The sequence below is a fragment of the Cervus canadensis genome, chromosome 24, assembly GCF_019320065.1.
Source record: "Cervus canadensis isolate Bull #8, Minnesota chromosome 24, ASM1932006v1, whole genome shotgun sequence".
NCBI classification, from domain to species: Eukaryota; Metazoa; Chordata; class Mammalia; order Artiodactyla; family Cervidae; genus Cervus; species Cervus canadensis.
The window spans coordinates 36,385,746-36,404,507 of NC_057409.1; the positions used below are offsets into that span (position 1 = coordinate 36,385,746).

The following is an 18,762-nucleotide window of genomic DNA, read 5'->3' on the forward strand; positions in this document are numbered from 1 at the left end:
TAGCTGTAAGTATGTGTTTTTTCTGTTCTTCAATGGAATAGGCTATGGACAGCTCTTAAATTTTTGCTCAAGTAATCTAGCCAAAATGTATCATTCAAAAGATTTAAAGTCAGCATAAGGAGCCCTCATTGGCTTAAGGAGTCAGTTGGTAGTACTTATAAGCTGAGCTGCTACTTAGAAAAAATTTTAGCTATTTATAGACTCATAGTCACAGCTGTCAGCTCTGGTCTTTACCAGCTTAGTCAATTTTTGCTAGATTAATATAATCAAAACAAAATTAAAATGTCATCTATTAGATACCTATTCAGTGCTTCTTATTTGCTGGACCCTAGTTTGTAGGCAAAATATTCACAGCCTCTACCCTCTTGGGAATCTGCCACAAAGAGTGGTATCTAGATATCTTATGAAACAAAACAAACTTAGAGAAAAATAGTTTTACTCATCATACTATTTTAATACTCTAGAACAGCTCTGGTAGAAGTTTCTGGGATGATGGAAATGTTTTATATCCATGTATCCAATAGCCACTAGCCCCCTGTGGCTATTGTGCACTTGAAATATGGCCGGTACAACTGAAGAACTGAATTTTTAATTTTATTCAATTTGAATTAGTTTTACTTTAGAAAACTAGATATAGTTTTTAATCTAGCTTTCACATAACCTGTTAATGTCCCTAAATTGATGCAAAATACTGTGTGGTATTTGGGGAGGAAGAAGTTCATCATTTTTATCAAATTCTCAGATAAATAAGAATTATTAGAGAATTAGAAGCTGAATACATTAATGTGTGTGTGTGTGTGTGTGTATGTGTGTTAGTTGCTCAGTCGTGTCCAACTCTTTGCAACCCCCATGAACTGTAGCCCTTCAGGCTCCTCTGTCCATGGGATTTTCCAGGCAAGAATACTGGAGTGGGTTGCCATTTCCTTCTCCAGGGGATCTTCCCGACTCAGAAATTGAACCTGGGTCTCCCGAACCTGGATCTCCCGTATTGCAGACAAATTTTTTTACTATCTGAGCTACCAGGGAAGTGAATACATTAATCTTTACTAGGAAATTATAAGTCAATGTATTAATTTTTCTAGCGAAGAGTAAAATATAAAACAAAGTGACCATTCCAGGCTTTTGGTGTTCTGTTTTCACAATATTTGAAATGTATTTGAATGTGACAGCTAATAGTTATTGAGGACATGTTTTTTTAACTGGTATTGTTGTGCTATTTACTTTACAGTTGACATTATTTAATCTTTTCAACAACCATGAAAGGTAATTTTTGTTATCTTTATTTCAGTTAATAAATGACTTGCCTATGGTAAAAAAGCCAATTAAGTGATGGAGCTAGGCTTCTTGCCCCATGTATATGAAACTTTATACCTCTGGACTTTCTATTGAACCATGCAGCTTTGTCAACATTATATCAGTGGTGCTTATATTATTAAGCACACACGTTCTGAAGAAAGCCCAGAAATTTATCAGATTTTCTACTTATAATGCTTTTGAAGTAATTCAGTTTAATATTTAGTAGGTAAATGTAGATTATTTACTTTTTTTGTTGTTAGAGAGAGGTAATGGGCAGGATTTTTTAATATTGAAATATAATTGATATACAATATTATGTTTCAGGTATGCTGTGTAGTGATTTGACATTTACATACATTTTAAAGTGATCATCACAAAGTCTAGTAACCATCTGTCCACATACAAAGTTATTACAATATTACTAACCGTATTCCTTATGTATTACATCTCCATGCCTTATGTATTTTATACATGGAGGTTAATTCCCTTCACTTCTTTACCCCACCACCCCACACCCTGCCCTTCTAGATTCCATATGTGAAGTCATATGGTATTTGCCTGACTTACTTAGCATAATACCCTCTAGATTTATCCATATTGTTGCATATGGCAAGATGTAATTTTTTATGGCTGAATGATGTACCATTGCGTGTGCGCGCGTGTGTGTGTGTAGGTATAAACCAACTTCTTTCCCCGTTCACTTATGGGTGGATACTTAGGTTGCTTCCTTATCTTGGCTATTGTAAACAATGCTGCAGTGAACATATGGGTGCCTATATCTTTTTGAGTTAGTGTTTTGTTTTCTTTGGATAAATACCATGAAGTGGATTACTGGATCATATAGTAGTTCTTTTTTTAATTTTTTGAGCAACCTCCATACTGTTTTTCATAGTGGTTGCACTGATTTACATTCTCACCAACAGTGCACAGGGGTCCTTTTTCTTCGCACCCTCGTCAGCACTTGTTACTTCTTGTCTTTTTGATAATATCCATTCTAATGGTGTGAAAAGCTCATGATGGTGGTTTTGATTTGCAGTGATGTTGAGCTCTTTTTCACGTACCTGTTGGCCATCTGTGTCTGTTTTGAAGAAATGTCTATTTAGATCCTCTGCTTATTTTTCAATCAAGTTTTTTGTTTTTAATGTTGAGTTGTATGAGTTCTTTGTATATTTTGCGTATTAACTCTTCATCAGATATATCATTTACAAATATATTTTCCCATTCAGTATTCTGCCTTTTGATGTTTTGGTAGTTTCCTTTGCTAACCAACTTAATTTTAAGCAACTTAAGGCAAGTACTACTATTTTCTGTCATTGTATACCCAGTTGCTAGCATTGTCGACTTTTCAGTAGTTTTTTGTTGTTTGTTGAGTGAATGAATGAATTTTTCTGTATTTGTATTATGTAGTTGTAAAGCTACAAAAATTGTGGTTGGCAGTCTGTAAAATTTCTCTGTTTTTTATCTTTTCTCCTTCCATTCTGACGTTTACTTGATTTTTCCTCCTTTCTTCCTTGTCTGTAATAACAAACTAGTCACAAGATGTATTTTATACAGTTTAGAACCAGCATAAGTGTGTGTTGAATGAATAAATGAAATATGCCAAAATGTGGACATTTAAATGTGATTTTTCTAATATTTAACATTTTAATTTTGATAAGTAAAATTGATAAAATATATTTTCTTAAAGTCTTGAATTATATAGTTACAAGTGTCTTATTTATTTTTGTTTTTTAGTTTATAGTGTGTATAAGAAAAACAGATTTCTTTACGCCATCACTCTCATCAGGAATATGAGAGATATCTGTGAAGAGATATGATTGTTTTAGGAAATTGGAAAGTACTCATATTGCCCATTACCAATTATTTTAAATACATATAATTCATAATGACATTACTGATACACTTTAATAAGACTAGTGTGCATTAAACACTTTTTTAAAGTCAGTTTACTTTGAAAATCAAGATAGCAGGACTTCTTTGTAGGTTTGAGATATAATCCTATTTTAATGGAATCCGCCCCCCTCTGTGTTCTGTTCCTTTGTGGAAGGAGCACAAGTTCTGGACATACTGTTATTACGATCATGGCTTGCTCTGTGATTCTGAGCAATGGTTAGGTTATCCTTAACCCACTGAATCAGATTCCTCTTTTTCTGGTGTACATTAAAGAGTTCTGGAGATGATTAGATGAAATAATAATGTACCTATATGTAATAAGGCACTGATTTGACAGCCAATATAGAGTGTCTTATTAAGCAATTTATAGTTTTGGAAAACCGGAGCTTAATATCCCATGGAAAACTTGGGGAAAGAGAGTAAAATATATACCTAAGTTAACCATTTGAGAAGCAAAGAAGCTGGAGTGTTTATTTGTACATGAAATGCCATCAGTTACTGAGTTAAGACTATTCCTATTTGTGTTAATTCCAATTCCTTGGCAGTTCTCTTCTGCCAATTGAGTGAGAAAGATCACTTAAGCAACAACAAAAAGCCTTTAAAGAAATGCAAATGCTGGCATTTGGAAGTCAGGTCTGTGTGTGTGAATTGGTAAGTTGTGAAAGTATCTGATCCCATGGACCACAGCCTTGTCTAACTCAATGAAACTAAGCCATGCCTTGTGGGGCCACCCAAGATGGATGGGTCATGGTGGAGAGGTCTGAGAGAATGTGGTCCACTGGAGAAGGGAATGGCAAACCACTTCAGTATTCTTGCCTTGAGAACTGCATGAACAGTATGAAAAGGCAAAATGATAGGATACTGAACGAGGAACTCCCCAGGTCGGTCGGTGCCCAATATGCTACTGGAGATCAGTGGAGAAATAACTCCCATCTTAAAGGAGATCAGTCCTGGGTGTTCATTGGAAGGACTGATGTTGAAGCTGAAACTCACCCTGATGCTGGGAAAGATTGAGGGCAGGAGGAGAAGGGGACGACAGAGGATGAGATGGTTGGATGGCATCACTGACTCAACGGTTGTGGGTTTTGGTGGACGCCGGGAGTTGGTGATGGACAGGGAGACCTGGTGTGCTGCAGTTCATGGGGTCGCAAAGAATCAGACACAACTGAGTGACTGAACTGAACTGAACTGATGTGTGGGTCACAGACAGAATCTGCTGCAATTATGTTAGCTCTTTTCTGGTGGTAAGGGCTTAGAGTTCTGGCTTTTTTTCCCCCTCTGGGAAATGATGGTTATTTACTTTCTTCCAAGATGGATGTGGGAAAACTTATAGATTTTTAACACAAACATGTTCTGATCCTCCAAGCTTGTAAAAAAAAAAAAAAGAAGGAAGAAAAATGGTTTCTTGTCTTATTTGAGAAAATCTGCCAATATTTTTTAAATCATTCAACCATCTTTGATGTTGGGAGAAAAATCTCTTCATTTTTCCAACTTAGTTTCCATATACTGAAATTTTCTTTGAGTTGTTTACTTCAGTATGTAAATTGGCTCTCTTGAAAAGGAAATTCTTTTAAACAAAATCAGATATTCACTAAGAAATAAAGGAGTATTGTTGATGCTTGCTTAAAAGCTGTGAGGTGACTCCAGATTGAAAGGAAAAAAACAAAGTAGCTTCTTATAGACCAGCAGAAATTGAATATTCAGCTTTCTAAACACTTTCTAATTTTTCCAGAAAGGAAAAATTCAGGTGATGAATGTTCCTTTGAGGAATTTGATAAATAGGAGTATGAACTCAGTGTGACATTCAGAGAGTAAAGAGATGAGTAATGCTATATTAATAAATTGCAAATAAGAGTATTTAGTTTGTATAGTATCATGTTGACAAATTATTTTTGTATTTATCACCTTTTAAATTCTCTGTGCTTCATAAATATATGGGGGATGTCTGATTCTTTTTTGTTTTATTTTACTGGTATGGGAAACAGAAAAAGTTGAATGAAAGACAGTCCTAGAGAAATTGCAGTGGTATTTGAGTGACAGCTTGTGATGAAAGGGAAGTAAAGAGCAGAAATTAAAAAATGTAATTGTGAAACATTATTAGTTACAAAATGGCAAAGAAAATATTTTATATTGTGGTATATGCACATTGTTGAGGAAAGTAATACTTCAGTTAAAATAAGCTCATTGGTTTGTATTTTTTTTTTAAACTAATAAAATCTATTTTCAAGTAGTGTTAGGTTCACAGCAATACTGAGCAGAAAGCACAGAGAGTTCTGTATACTCCCTCCCCGCTCCACACATACATTTCCTCTCAGATTGACACCCCCACTGCAGTGGTACTATTTGTTTCAATTGACATTCCCCACCATAGCCTGACTATTTGTTTCGATCAGTGAGCCTCCAAAGATACATCAACATTGCCCAAGGTCCACAGTTTAATAAAGGGGTTACCCTTGGTGTTGTACATTCTATGGGTTTGGACAAAATTGTTAATTATATGTATCCATCACTGTAGTATCATACAGAATGGTTTCACTACCCCCATAAATCCTCTTTGTTCTGCCTGTTCATCCTTTCTTCCCTCATAACCCCTGACAACCACTAATCTTACTACCTCCTTAGTTTTGCCTTTTTTAGAAAGTCATATAGTTGGAATGATGAAATGTGTAGCCTTTGCAGATTGGCTTCTTAGTACTAGGCACTTAAGTTTTTTCCATATTTTCCTGGCTTGATAGCTCATTTCTTTCTAGCACTGAATAATATTCCACTGTCTGCATATAACCAGAGTTTATTTAATCCATTCACTTGTTGAAAGATGTCTCGGTTGCTTCTAGGTTTTGGAAGTTATGAATAAAGCTGCTATAAACATCTGCATGCTGGTTTTTGTGTGGACATATATTTTCAATTCATTTGGGTAAATGCCAAGGAGTCCAATTGCTGGATTATATGGTAAGAGTATGTTCAGTTTTGTAAACAAACTGCCAAACTGTTTGCCAAAGTAGCTGTAATACTTTGCATTCCAGCCAGCAATGAATGAGAATTCCTATTGCTCCACATCTTTGCCAGCATTTGATGTTGTCAGTGTTTTGGATATTGGCTATTGTAATAGATGTGTAGTGGTATATTATTGTTGTTTTAATTAGCAATTCCCAAGGGACATAGGATGTTGAATATCTTTTCATATGCCTACTTATATATATCTTCTTTGGTGAGGTGTCTATTCAAGTCTCTTGCCTATTTTTTAACTGGATTGACTTTTATGAGTTCTTCATATGTTTCAGATAACAGTCCTTTATTATATATGTCTTTTGCAAGTGTTTTCTCCCAGTCTATGGCTTGTTTTGTCATTCTCTTTCAAGTGTCTTTTACAGAGGAGTTTTTAACTTTAATGAAGTCTAGCTTATCAATTATTTCTTTCATGGATCATGCCTTTGATGTTGTGTCTAAAGTGTCATCACCATATGCAAACTCATCTAGATTTTCTCCTATGTTATCCTCTTGAAATTTTATAGTTTGTGTTTTACATTTAGGTCTATGATCAATTTTGAGTTAATTCTTGGTAAGAGTATAAGGTGTATGTCTAGATTCATTTTTTTTTTTCATGTGAAATGTTTAGTTTTTCCAATACTATATATTGAAAAGATTGCCCTTTCTCTGCGGTGTTGCCTTCACTTCTTGTCAAAGATCAGTTGACTGTATTTATGTGGATTTATTTGGGGGCCCTGTATCGGGTTCTGTTAATCTATTTATTCTTTTGCCAATACCACACTGTCTTAATTACTGTAGCTTATGTTAAATCTTGAATATGGATTATTTCAGTCCTCTGACTTGGCTCTTCTCCTTTAATATTGTGTTGGCTATCTTGGGTCTTTTGCCTCTCTATATAAACTTTAGAATCATTTTATTGATTTCCACAAAACAGCTTGCTGGGATTTTGATAAGGATTGCATGGAACCTATAGAGCAAGTTGGGAAAAACTGGCATATTAATAATATTGATTCTTCCTATCTATGAATATGGGATAACTCTCTAGTCTTTTAGTTCTTTTTTGAGATCTTTAATCATAGTTTTCTTGTTTTTTTCCTCATGTAGATCTTACATATATTTTGTAAGATTTATACCTAAGAATGCACTGGTCACAGTAGACACCCTCTTCCAACTACACATGGACATCACCAGATGGTCAACACCGAAATCAGATTGATTATATTCTTTGCAGCCAGAGATGGAGAAGCTCTATACAGTCAGCAAAAAAAAGACCGGGAGCTGACTGTGGCTCAGATCATGAACTCCTTATTGCCAAATTCAGACTTAAGTTGAAGAAAGTAGGGAAAACCACGAGACCATTCAGGTATGACCTAAATCAAATCCCTTATGATTATACAGTGGAAGTGAGAAATAGATTTAGGGATTAGAACTGATAGAGTGCCTGAAGAACTATGGACGGAGGTTTGTGACATTGTAAGGAGACAGGGATCAAGACCAGCCCCAAGAAAAAGAAATGGAAAAAAGCAAAATGGATGTCTGAGGAGGCTTTACAAATAGCTGTGAAAAGAAGAGAAGCCAAAAGCAAAGGAGAAAAGGAAAGATATAGCCATTTGAATGCAGAGTGCCAAAGAATAGCAAGGAGAGATAAGAAAGCCTTCCTCAGCGATCAGTGCAAAGAAATAGAGGAAAACAGTAGAATGGGAAAGACTAGAGCTCTCTTCAAGAAAATTAGAGATAGCAAGGGAACATTCCATGCACAGATGGGCTCAATAAAGGACAGAAATGGTATGGACCTAACAGAAGCAGAAGATATTAAGAAGAGGTGGCAAGAATACACAGAAGAACTGTACAAGGAAGATCTTCATGACCCAGATAATCACGATGGTGTGATCACTCACCTAGAGGCAGACATCCTGGAATGTGAAGTCAAATGGGCCTTAGGAAGCATCATTATGAACAAAGCTAGTGGAGGTGATGGAACTCTGGTTGCGCTATTTCAAATCCTGAAAGATGATGCTGTGAAAGTGTTGAACTCAATATGCCAGCAAATTTGGAACGCTCAGCAGGGGCCACAGGACTGGAAAAGGTCAGTTTTCATTCTAATCTCAAAGAAAGGCATTGCCAAAGAATGCTCAAACTACTGCACACTTGCACTCGTCTCACACGCTAGTAAAGTAATGCTCAAATTTCTCCAACCTAGGCTTCAACAATACATGAAATGTGAACTTCCAGATGTTCAAGCTGAATTTAGAAAAGGCAGAGGAACAAGAGATCAAATTGCCAACATCCACTGGATCATCAAAAAAACAAGAGAGTTCCAGAAAAGCATCCATTTCTGCTTTATTGACTATGCCAAAGCCTTTGACTGTGTGGATCACAATAAACTGTGGAAAATCCTGAAAGAGGTGGAAATACCAGACCACCTGACCTGCCTCTTGAGAAACCTGTATGCAGGTCAGGAAGCAACAGTTACAACTAGACATGGAACAACATGTTGGTTCCAAATAGGGAAAGGAGTACGTGAAGGCTGTATTTTGTCACCCTACTTATTTAACTTATATGCAGAGTACATCATGAGAAACACTGGGCTGGATGAAGCACAAGCTGGAATCAAGATTGCCGGGAGAAATATCAATAACCTCAGATATGCAGATGACACCACCCTTATGGCAGAAAGCAAAGAATAACTAAAGATCTTGATGAAAGTGAAAGAGGGGAGTGAAAAAGTTGGCTTAAAGCTCAACTTTCAGAAAACTGAGATCATGGCATCCGGTGCCATCACTTCATGGCAAATAGATGGGGAAACAGTGTAAACAGTGGCTGACTTTAGTTTTTGGGCTCCAAAATCACTGCAGATGGTGATTGCAGCCATGAAATTAAAAGATGCTTACTCCTTGGAAGGAAAAGTTATGACCAACCTAGACAGCATATTAAAAAGCAGAGACATTACTTTGCCAGCAAAGGTCCATCTAGTCAAGGCTATGGTTTTTTCATTTGTCATGTATGGATGTGAGAGCTGGACTATAAAGAAAGCTGAGTGCCAAAGAATTGATGCTTTTGAACTGTGGTGTTGGAGAAGACTCTTGAGAGTCCCTTGGACTGCAAGGAGATCCACCCAATCCATTCTAAAGATCAGTCCTGGGTGTTCATTGGAAGGACTGAAGTTGAAGCTGAAGCTCCAATACTTTGGCCTCCTGATGCAAAGAACTGACTCATTGCAAAAGATCCTGATGCTGGGAAAGATTGAAGGCAGGAGGGAAGGGGGACAACAGAGGATGAGATGGTTGGATGGCATCACCAACTCAATGGACACAAGTTTGGGTAAACTCTGGGAGTTGGTGATGGACAGGGAGGCCTGGCGTGCTGCAGTCCATGGGGTCACAACGAGTCAGATATGACTGAGCAACTGAACTGAACTGTTTTCATTTTTGGAGGTTCTAATGTAAATAGTAATGTGTTTTTAATTCAAATTCTGCCTCTTAATTGCTAGTATATGAGATAGCAGTTGACTTTTTATATCAACTTTGTATCCCGCGACCTTGTTATAATTGCTTATTAGTTGTTGGCTTTTAAAACATGATTCTTTTGGATTTTTCCCATAGATAACCATGTCATCTGTGAACAGAGAGTTTTATTTCTTCCTTACAAACCTATGTATCTTTTATTTCCTTATTTTATTGCATTAGCTATAATTTCCAGTACCCAATGTTGAGAAGGAGAGATGAGGGAATATCTTGTCTTGTTCCTCATCTTAATGGGAAAGGTTCTGCTGTCTTACAATTAAGTATGATGTAGCTCTAGTTTTTTGGTAGACAGTTTTTATCAAGAGAAGAAATTCCCTCTATTCCTAGTTTACTTTGAATTTTCGTTGTATGTGTTGTACTTTCTGAAATGCTATTTGTGCATCTATTGGTATGTTCATGTGATTGTTTTCTTTTTGATGTGGTATGATATAATGATGTGATAATGGTATGATCATGTAATGCCTGTTGATGTGATGGATCACATTAATTGATTTTGAATGTTGATCCAGTTTTGCATACTGGAATAAATCCCACTTGGTTATGGTATTTAAGTCTTTTTATACATTGTTAAATTCAATTTACTAATATTTTGAGGTTCTTTGTGTCTATTTTCATGAGATTGTAGACATCTTGTAATAGCTTTGTCTGGTTTTAGGGTAATGCTGGCTTAATAGATGAGTTAGGAAATAGTTCCTCTGCTTCTATCTTCTGAAAGAATTTCTAGAGAATTTGTAAAATTTCTTCTTTAAATTTTTGGTAGAAATTGTCAGTGAACTCATTTGGACCTGGTGGTTTCTGCTTTGGGCAGTTATTAATTATTGATTTAATTTCTTTAACAGATTCAGACCCATTCAGATTGTTTATTTCTTCTTTTTTGCAATTTACCAGATTGTCCTTTTCAATGAATTGGCCCATTTTCTCTAGGTTATTAAACTAGTGGACTTAGATTTTGTGTTTTCAGTCTCATTGATTTCTGCTCTGATTTTTATTATTCTTTGTACTTACTTTGGATTTAATTTGCTCTTTTCTAGTTTTCTAAAGTGGAGCTTAGACAATTGATTTTTAGATCTCTCTTATTTTCCAATATATGAATTTAATGCTGTAAATTCTGCTTTTCTCTTATGCTTTTCACTGTAAGCACTGTTTCCACTGTATCCCACAATTTTTTTTTGCTTTTCTTTAATTTTTATTTATGTTTTTAATTACAAAAGTGATACTATCCCACAAATTTTGATGACGTGTATTTGCATTTTTCACTTCGTTCTTAGCATTTTAAAATTTCTAATGAGGTTTCTTCTTTGTCCACATGTTAATTAGAAGTATGTTGTTTAATCTCCAAGTATTTCGAGATTTTCCAGTTAACCTTTCTGTTAATGATTTCTAATTTAATTCCTTTGTGGCCTAAGAGCAGACATTATATAATTTCTGTTTTTTTAAACTTGTTAAAGTGTATTTTATGACCCAGAATGTGATCTCTTTTGGTGAATATTTAATGTTAGCTTGAGAAGAAGGTGTAATCTGCTATTGTTGGATGAAGTAGGATATAGATATCAATTATATCCAGCTATTAATAATTACTGGTGCTGTTGAATTCACCTCTGTCTTTACTGATTTTTTGCCTGTTGAATCTATGCATTTCTGATAGAGGGAATGTTAAAGTCTCTGATTATAGTAGTGGATTTTTCTATTTCTTCTTGCAATCATCTGCAGTTTTGCCTCACATAGTTTGATGTGGTTTTTTTGTTGTTGCTGTTAGACACATACACATTGAAGATTGTTACCTTCTCAAGGTATTATTATTATCTAATACCCCTCTTTATTCATGATAACATTCTTGCTGTGACGTTTGTCCTGTTTGAAATTAATGTAGCTGCTCCCACTTTCTTTTTTTTTATATATTTATTTATGATATTTACTTATTTTGGCTGCACTGGGTCTTTGTTGCTGCACTTGGGCATTCCTCTAGTTGCCGTGAGCGAGGGTTACTGTCTGGGTGTAGTGCATGGGTTTCTCATTGTGGTGTCTTCTCTCGTTGCAGACAGCAAGCTCAGTAGTTGTGGCCCATGGACTTAGTTGGCCTGCAGCATATGAGATCTTCTCAGAATAGGGATCAAAGCTTTGTGTCCCCTACATTGACAGGCGGACTCCCAACCACTGAACCACCAATGAAGTCCCTCCTACTTTCTTTTGATTAGTGTTAGAATAGCCTTACTTTCTCTATGTCTTCAGTTTAGGTGTTTTTTTTGTTTGTTTTTTTTTAGTATAGCAGTTATTTATTAGTGAGTTTAATGGTTACAATTCTCCCTTGGACCTGTTAGCCTTCCACACATACACACACACACACAAACCTTTTTTAAAAATTGAAGTATAGTTAATTTACAGTGTTATGTTACTTTCAAGTGTGCATATATATTTCAAGTGTGTGTATATATATATATATAAAAGATTATTTTCCATTATAGGTTGTTGTTATAGGTTATAAACCTATAATTTTCCATTATAGGTTGTTATATATTAGATTATTTTCCATTATAGGTTGTTGTATAGGTATGTTATAGATTGTACCTTGAAAGGTACAATCTGCCAAATTGCAAACAAGAAGGAATAAACAATCTTAATAGGACTGTTTATATATGGTTAATTTAAGATACTGAATATAGTTCCCTCTGCTATGCAGTAGGTCCTTGTTGTTTACCCATGGGATTGCAGAGAGTTAGACACAACTGAGCAACTGAACTGAGTGTATATATGTTAATTCTAAACTCCCAGTTATCTCCCTGCCCCACTGCTATTCCATTTGGTAACCATAAAATTGTTTTCTGTGTCTGTAAATCTATTTCTGTTTTGTAAATAAGTTCATTTGTATTGCATTTTAAGGTTCCATATATAAGTGATAGCCTATGATATTTGTCTTGCTTTGTTTGACTTCACTTAATATGATAATCTCTAGGTCCATTCTTGTTGCTGCAGACGGCATTATTTTATTCTTTTTTATGATTGGGTAATATTCTGTTGTTTGTATGTATATGTGTGGGGGGGGTCTTATTTATTCATTAATCTGTTGATGTTACTTCCATATCTTGGCTATTTTAAGTAGTGCTGCTATGAATACTGGGTGCATATATCTTTTCAAATGAAAGTTTTCTCTGCATATATGCCCAGGAGTGAAATTGCAGGATCAAATGGTAGCTCTATTTTTTGTTTTTAAGGATCTTACATACTGTCCTCCATAGTGACTGCCCCAATTTATATTCCCACCAACCATGTAGAAGACTACCTATTTATCCGCACCCTCTCCAGTGTTTATTATTCATAGACTTTTTAATGATATCCATTCTGATTGGTGTGAGGTGATACCTCATTGTAATTTTGACTTGCATTTCTTTAATTAGTGATATTAAGCATCAGTTCGTATGCCAGTTAGCAATCACATTTGTATGTCTTCTTTGGGGCTTTCCTGGTAGCTCAGTGGTAAAGATTCTGCCTGTCAATGCAGGAAGTTTGATCCCTGGATTGGTATGATCCCCTGAAGAAGGAAATGACAACCCACTCCAGGCTTCTTGCCTGGGAAATCCAATGGACAGAAGAGCCTGATGGGCTACAGTCCATGGGGTCCCAAAAGAGTTGGACATGACTTAACAACTAAACATTCTTTGGAGAAATGTCTATTTAGGTCTTCTGCCTATTTTTTGGTTGTGTGTGTGTGTGTGTGTGTGTGTGACATTAAGCTGTATGAGCCATTTGTATAATTTGGGAAATTAATCCCTTGTTGGTAGCATCATTTGCAAACATTTTCTCTCAGTCCATAGTTTGTCTTTTTTGTCTTGTTTATAATTTCCTTTGCTGTGCAAAAGCTTTTAAGTTTAATTAGGTCCCATTCATTTTTGTTTTTGTTTTTTTTTTTTTTTCCATTACTCTAGGAGACAGATTGAAAAAGATACTGTTGTGAATTGTCTCAAAGAGTGTTCTGCTTATATTTTCCTCTAAGAGTTTTATAGTATCCAGTCTTACATTTAGGTCTTCAGCCCATTTTGAGTTTATTTTTGTATATCATATTAGAGAATTTTCTTATTTCATTCTTTTACATGTGGTTGTCCAGTTTTCCCAGCATGATTTATTGAAGGGACTGACTTTTCTCCATTGTGTATTTTTGCCTCTTTTGTGTAGATTGACCATTAGTGCATGGGTTCACTTCTGGATTTTCTATCCTAGTTCATTGATCTATGTGTCTGTTTTTGTGCCAGAATCATAATATTTTGATTACTATAGCTTTGTGGTTTAGTCTGAACCACAAAGCCTGATTCCTTCAGCTATATTCTTCTTAAAATCGTTTTGGTTATTTGGGGTCTTTGTGTTTCCATACAAATTTCAAAATTTTTTGTTCTAGTTCTGTGAAGTATGCCATTGGTAATTTGCCAGGGATTGCACTGAATCTGTAGATTGCCTTGTGGTATGGTCAATTTTAACAACATTGATTCTTCCAATCCAAGAACATAGTATATCTTTCCAACTGTTTGTGTCATCTTCAGTTTCTTTCACTCAGAGTCTTACAGTGTTCAGAGTATAGGTATTTTACTACTTTAGGTAGGTTTATTCATGGAGGTGATGGAATTCCAGTTGAGCTATTTAAAATCCTGAAAGATGATGCTGTGAAAGTGTTGCACTCAATAGGCCAGCAAATTTGGAAAACTCAGCAGTGGCCACAGGACTGGAAAAGGTCAGTTTTCATTCCAATCCCAAAGAAAGGCAATCCCAAAGAATGCTCAAACTACCGCACACTTGCACTCATCTCACACACTAGTAACGTAATGCTCAAAATTCTCCAAGCCAAGCTTCAGCAATATGTGAACCGTGAACGTCCAGATGTTCAAGCTAGATTTAGAAAAGGCAGAGGAACCAGAGATCAAATTGCCAACATCTGCTGGATCATCAGAAAAGCAAGAGTTCCAGAAAAGCATCTATTTCTGCTTTATTGACTATGCCAAAGCCTTTGACTGTGTGGATCACAATACACTGTGGAAAATTCTGAAAGAGGTGGAAATACCAGACCACTTGACCTGCCTCTTCAAAAATCTGTATGCAGGTCAGGAAGCAACAGTTAGAGCTGGACATGGAACAACAGACTGGTTCCAAATCGGGAAAGGAGTACGTCAAGGCTGTATATTGTCACCCTGCTTATTTAACTTATATGCAGAGTACATCATGAGAAACACTGGGCTGGAGGAAGCACAAGCTGGAATCAAGATTACCGGGAGAAATATCAATAACCTCAGATATGCAGATGACACCACCCTTATGGCAGAAAGCAAAGAATAACTAAAGATCTTGATGAAAGTGAAAGAGGGGAGTGAAAAAGTTGGCTTAAAGCTCAACATTCAGAAAACTAAGATCATGGCATCTGGTCCCATAACTTCACGGCAAATAGATGGGGAAACAGTGTCAGACTATATTTTTTTGGGCTCCAGAATCACTGCAGATGGTGACTGCAGCCATGAAATTAAAAGACGCTTACTCTTTGGAAGGAAGGTTATGACCAACCTGGATAGCATATTAAAAAACAGAGACGTTACTTTGCCAACAGAGTTCCTTCTAGTCAAGGCTATGGTTATTCCAGTGGTCATGTATGAATGTGAGAGTTGGATGGTGAAGAAAGCTGAGTGCAGAAGAATTGATGCTTTTGAACTGTGGTGTTGGAGAAGACTCTTGAGAGTCCCTTGGACTGCAAGAAGATCCACCCAGTCCATCCTAAAGGAGATCAATCCTGGGTGTTCATTGGAAGGACTGATGTTGAAGCTGAAACTCCAATACTTTGGCCACCTCATGCGAAGAGTTGACTCATTGGAAAAGACCCTGATGCTGAGAGGGATTGGGGGCAGGAGGAGAAGGGGATGACAGAAGATGAGATAGTTGGATGGCATCACCAACTCGATGGACATGAGTTTGAGTAAACCCCGGGATTTGGTGATGGACAGGGAGGCCTGGCGTTCTGTGATTCATGGGGTCGCAAAGAGTTGGACATGACTGACTGACTGAACTGAACAGATTCATAAGTATTCTTTCTGATTCTATGGTAAATAGGATTGTTTCCTTACTTTCTCTTTTAAAATATAGAAATGCAACAGATTACTGTATATTAATTTTGTATCCTGCAACTTTACCAGATTCATTGATGAGCTCTAGTAGTTTTCTGGTAGTGTCTTTGGAATTTTCTATATATAGCATCATGTCATCTGCAAACAGTGACAGCTTTACTTCTTGTTTTCCAGTTTGGATTCCTTTTATTACTTTTTCTTCTCTGATTATTGTGACCAGGACTTCCAAATTATGTTAAATTAAAGTAGTGAGAGTAGGCATTCCTGTCTTATTCCTGATCTTAGAGAACATGCTTTCAGCCTTTCATCATTGAGTATGACATTAGCTCTGGGCTTGTCATATAGGCCTTTATTATATTGAGGTCAGTTCCTTCTAAACCTAATTTTGAAAAGTTTTTTATCATAAATGAATTTTGTCACAAACTTTTTTTGCATCTGTTGAAATGATCATATGATTTTTATTCTTCAATTTGTTCATGCAGTTTTGAACTTTTATGGATAGTGAAAAATCCTTGCATCCCAGGGATAAAGCCCACTTGATTATGGTGTATGATCCTTTTACTGTATTGTTGGATTTGGTTTGCTAGTATTTTTTTTTTTTTTTTGAGGATTTTTCATCTATTTTCTTCAGTGGAATTGGCCTATAATTTTCTCCTTTTGTGATATCTTTGTCCAGTTTTAGTATCAAGGCAGTAGTGGCCTCATAGAGTGAGTTCAGAAGTGTCCCTTCATTTGTTATTTTTTTGAATAGTTTGAAAATGTTTGGTAGAGTTCACCTGTGAAGCCATCTTGTCCCGAACTTTTGCTTTTGGTAGTTTAAATTACTGATTCAACTTCATCACTGATAATTGGTCTGTTCATATTTTTTTTTTTTCCTGGTTCAGTGTTGAGAGATTGTACCTTTCTAAGAATTTATCCATTTCTTCTAGGTTGTACATTTTTTGGTATATAGTTGTTCATCATAGGCTCTTATATGATCCATTCTGCTTCTATGGTATCAGTTATAACTGCTTTTTTATTCATGATTGTATTAATTTGAACCTTCTCCCTTTTTTCCTTGATGAGTCTGGGTAAAGGTTTATCAATTTTGTTTATCTTTTCAAAGAACCAGCTTGTAGGTTCATTGATCTTTTCTATTTTTTCTTTTAGCATCTACTTCATTTGTTTCTGCTCTGATTTTTATGATTTCTTCTACTAACCTTGGGTGTGCTTGTTATTCTTTCTCTGTTTGCTTTAAGTGTAAGGTTAGGTTGTTTGAGATTTTTCTTGTTTCCTGAGGTACGATTGTATTGCTATAAACTACTCTCTTAGAACTGCTTTTGCTACATCCGTGGTTTTAGATTGTCATGTTTTCATTTGTCTCTAAGTATTTTTTAATTTTCCTCTGTGATTTCTTCAGTGATCCACTGATTGTTTAGTGTCATATTGTTTAGCCTCTGTGTATGTGTGGCTTTCTTTTTTTTTTTTTCTTTCTTGTAATTGATTTCTAACCTCATAGTGTTGTGGTCCAAAAACACATTTGCTGTGATTTCAGTTTTCTTAAATTTACCAAGGCTTGCTTAGTGGTCCAGGATGTAATCTATCTTAGAGAATGTTCCATGTGTACTTGAATGTGTACACTACTGCTTTCAGATGGAATGCTCTATAAATAACAGTTAAGTCTGGGTCATTTAAGGACTGTTTTTCCTGTTGATTTTCTGTGTGGATGATCTGTCCACTGATATGACTGGGTTGTTACTGTAACCCTGCTATTTTTGTTGTTGTTGTTCAGTCACTCAGTTGTGTCTGACTCTCTGCAACCCCATGGGCTGCAGCATGCTAGGCTTTACTGTCTTTCACTTTCTCCCAGAGTTTGCTTAAACTCATGTCCATTAAGTCAATGATGCCATCCAACCATCTCATCCTCTGTCGCCCCCTTCTCCTCCTGCCCTCAATCTTTCCCAACATCAGTGTCTTTTCCAGTGAGTCGCCTCTTCACATCCAGTGGCCAAAGTGTTGGATCTTTAGCCGTAGTCCTTCCAATGAATATTCAGGGTTGATTTCCTTTAGGATTGACTTGTTTGATCTCCTTGCAATTCAAGGAACTCTCAAGAGTCTTCTCCAGCACCACAGTTCAAAAGCATCAGTTCTTTGATGCTCAGCCTTCTTTATGGTCCAACTCTTACATCTGTACATGACTACTGAAAAATCTATAGCTTTCATTTTTCACACTTTTGTTGCCATGATGTTTCTTCTTTCTAATATGCTGTCTAGGTTTGTCATAGCTTATCTTCCAAGGAACAAACATCTTTTAATTTCATAGCTGCAGTCAACATCTGCAGTGATTTTGGAGCCCAAGACAATAAAGTCTGTCACTGTTTCCATTTTTCCTATCTATTTGCTGTGAAGTGATGGGACTAGATGCCATGATCTTAGTTTTTTGAATGTTGAGTTTTAATCTAGCTTTTTCATTCTCCTCTCTCACCTTCATCAGTGGGCTCTTATTGTATTACTGCCAATTTCCCCTATTTCTATTAACAATTGCTTTATCTTTGAGGTGCTCCTTTGTTTGGTGCATATATATATTTCCATTATTGTATCTTCTTCTTAAATTGATCTTTTGATCATTATGTAGTGTTCTTCTTTGTCTTGTGATGGTCTTTAAAGTTTTATTTTTATGATATAAGTATTGCTACTCTGGCTTTCCTTTGATTTCCTTTTGCATAGAATATCTTTTCCTCTTCCCTCATTTTCATTCTGTATGTATTTCTAGATCTAAAGTGAGTCTCTTCTAGGCAGCAAATATATGGGCCCTGTTCTATTCAGCTAGTCTGTGTCTTTTGGTTGAAGCATTTATTCCATTTATAGTTAAGGTAATTATTGATATGTATGTTCTATTGCCATTTTGTTAATTAAGTTTTTTTTTTTTTTGTAGGTCTTATTTTGTGTTCTACTCTTGTGATTTGATGACTGTCTTTATGTTTGGATTC

The 18,762-nt window shown here is 36.0% G+C and overlaps 1 protein-coding gene across 5 annotated transcripts in view; it reads left to right on the forward strand.

The window, feature by feature from the left end:
• KANSL1L (KAT8 regulatory NSL complex subunit 1 like) overlaps positions 1 to 18,762 on the forward strand; it is a 123,656-nt gene that overhangs the window by 21,657 nt on the left and 83,237 nt on the right. The gene's annotated exons all lie outside the window — the stretch shown is intronic.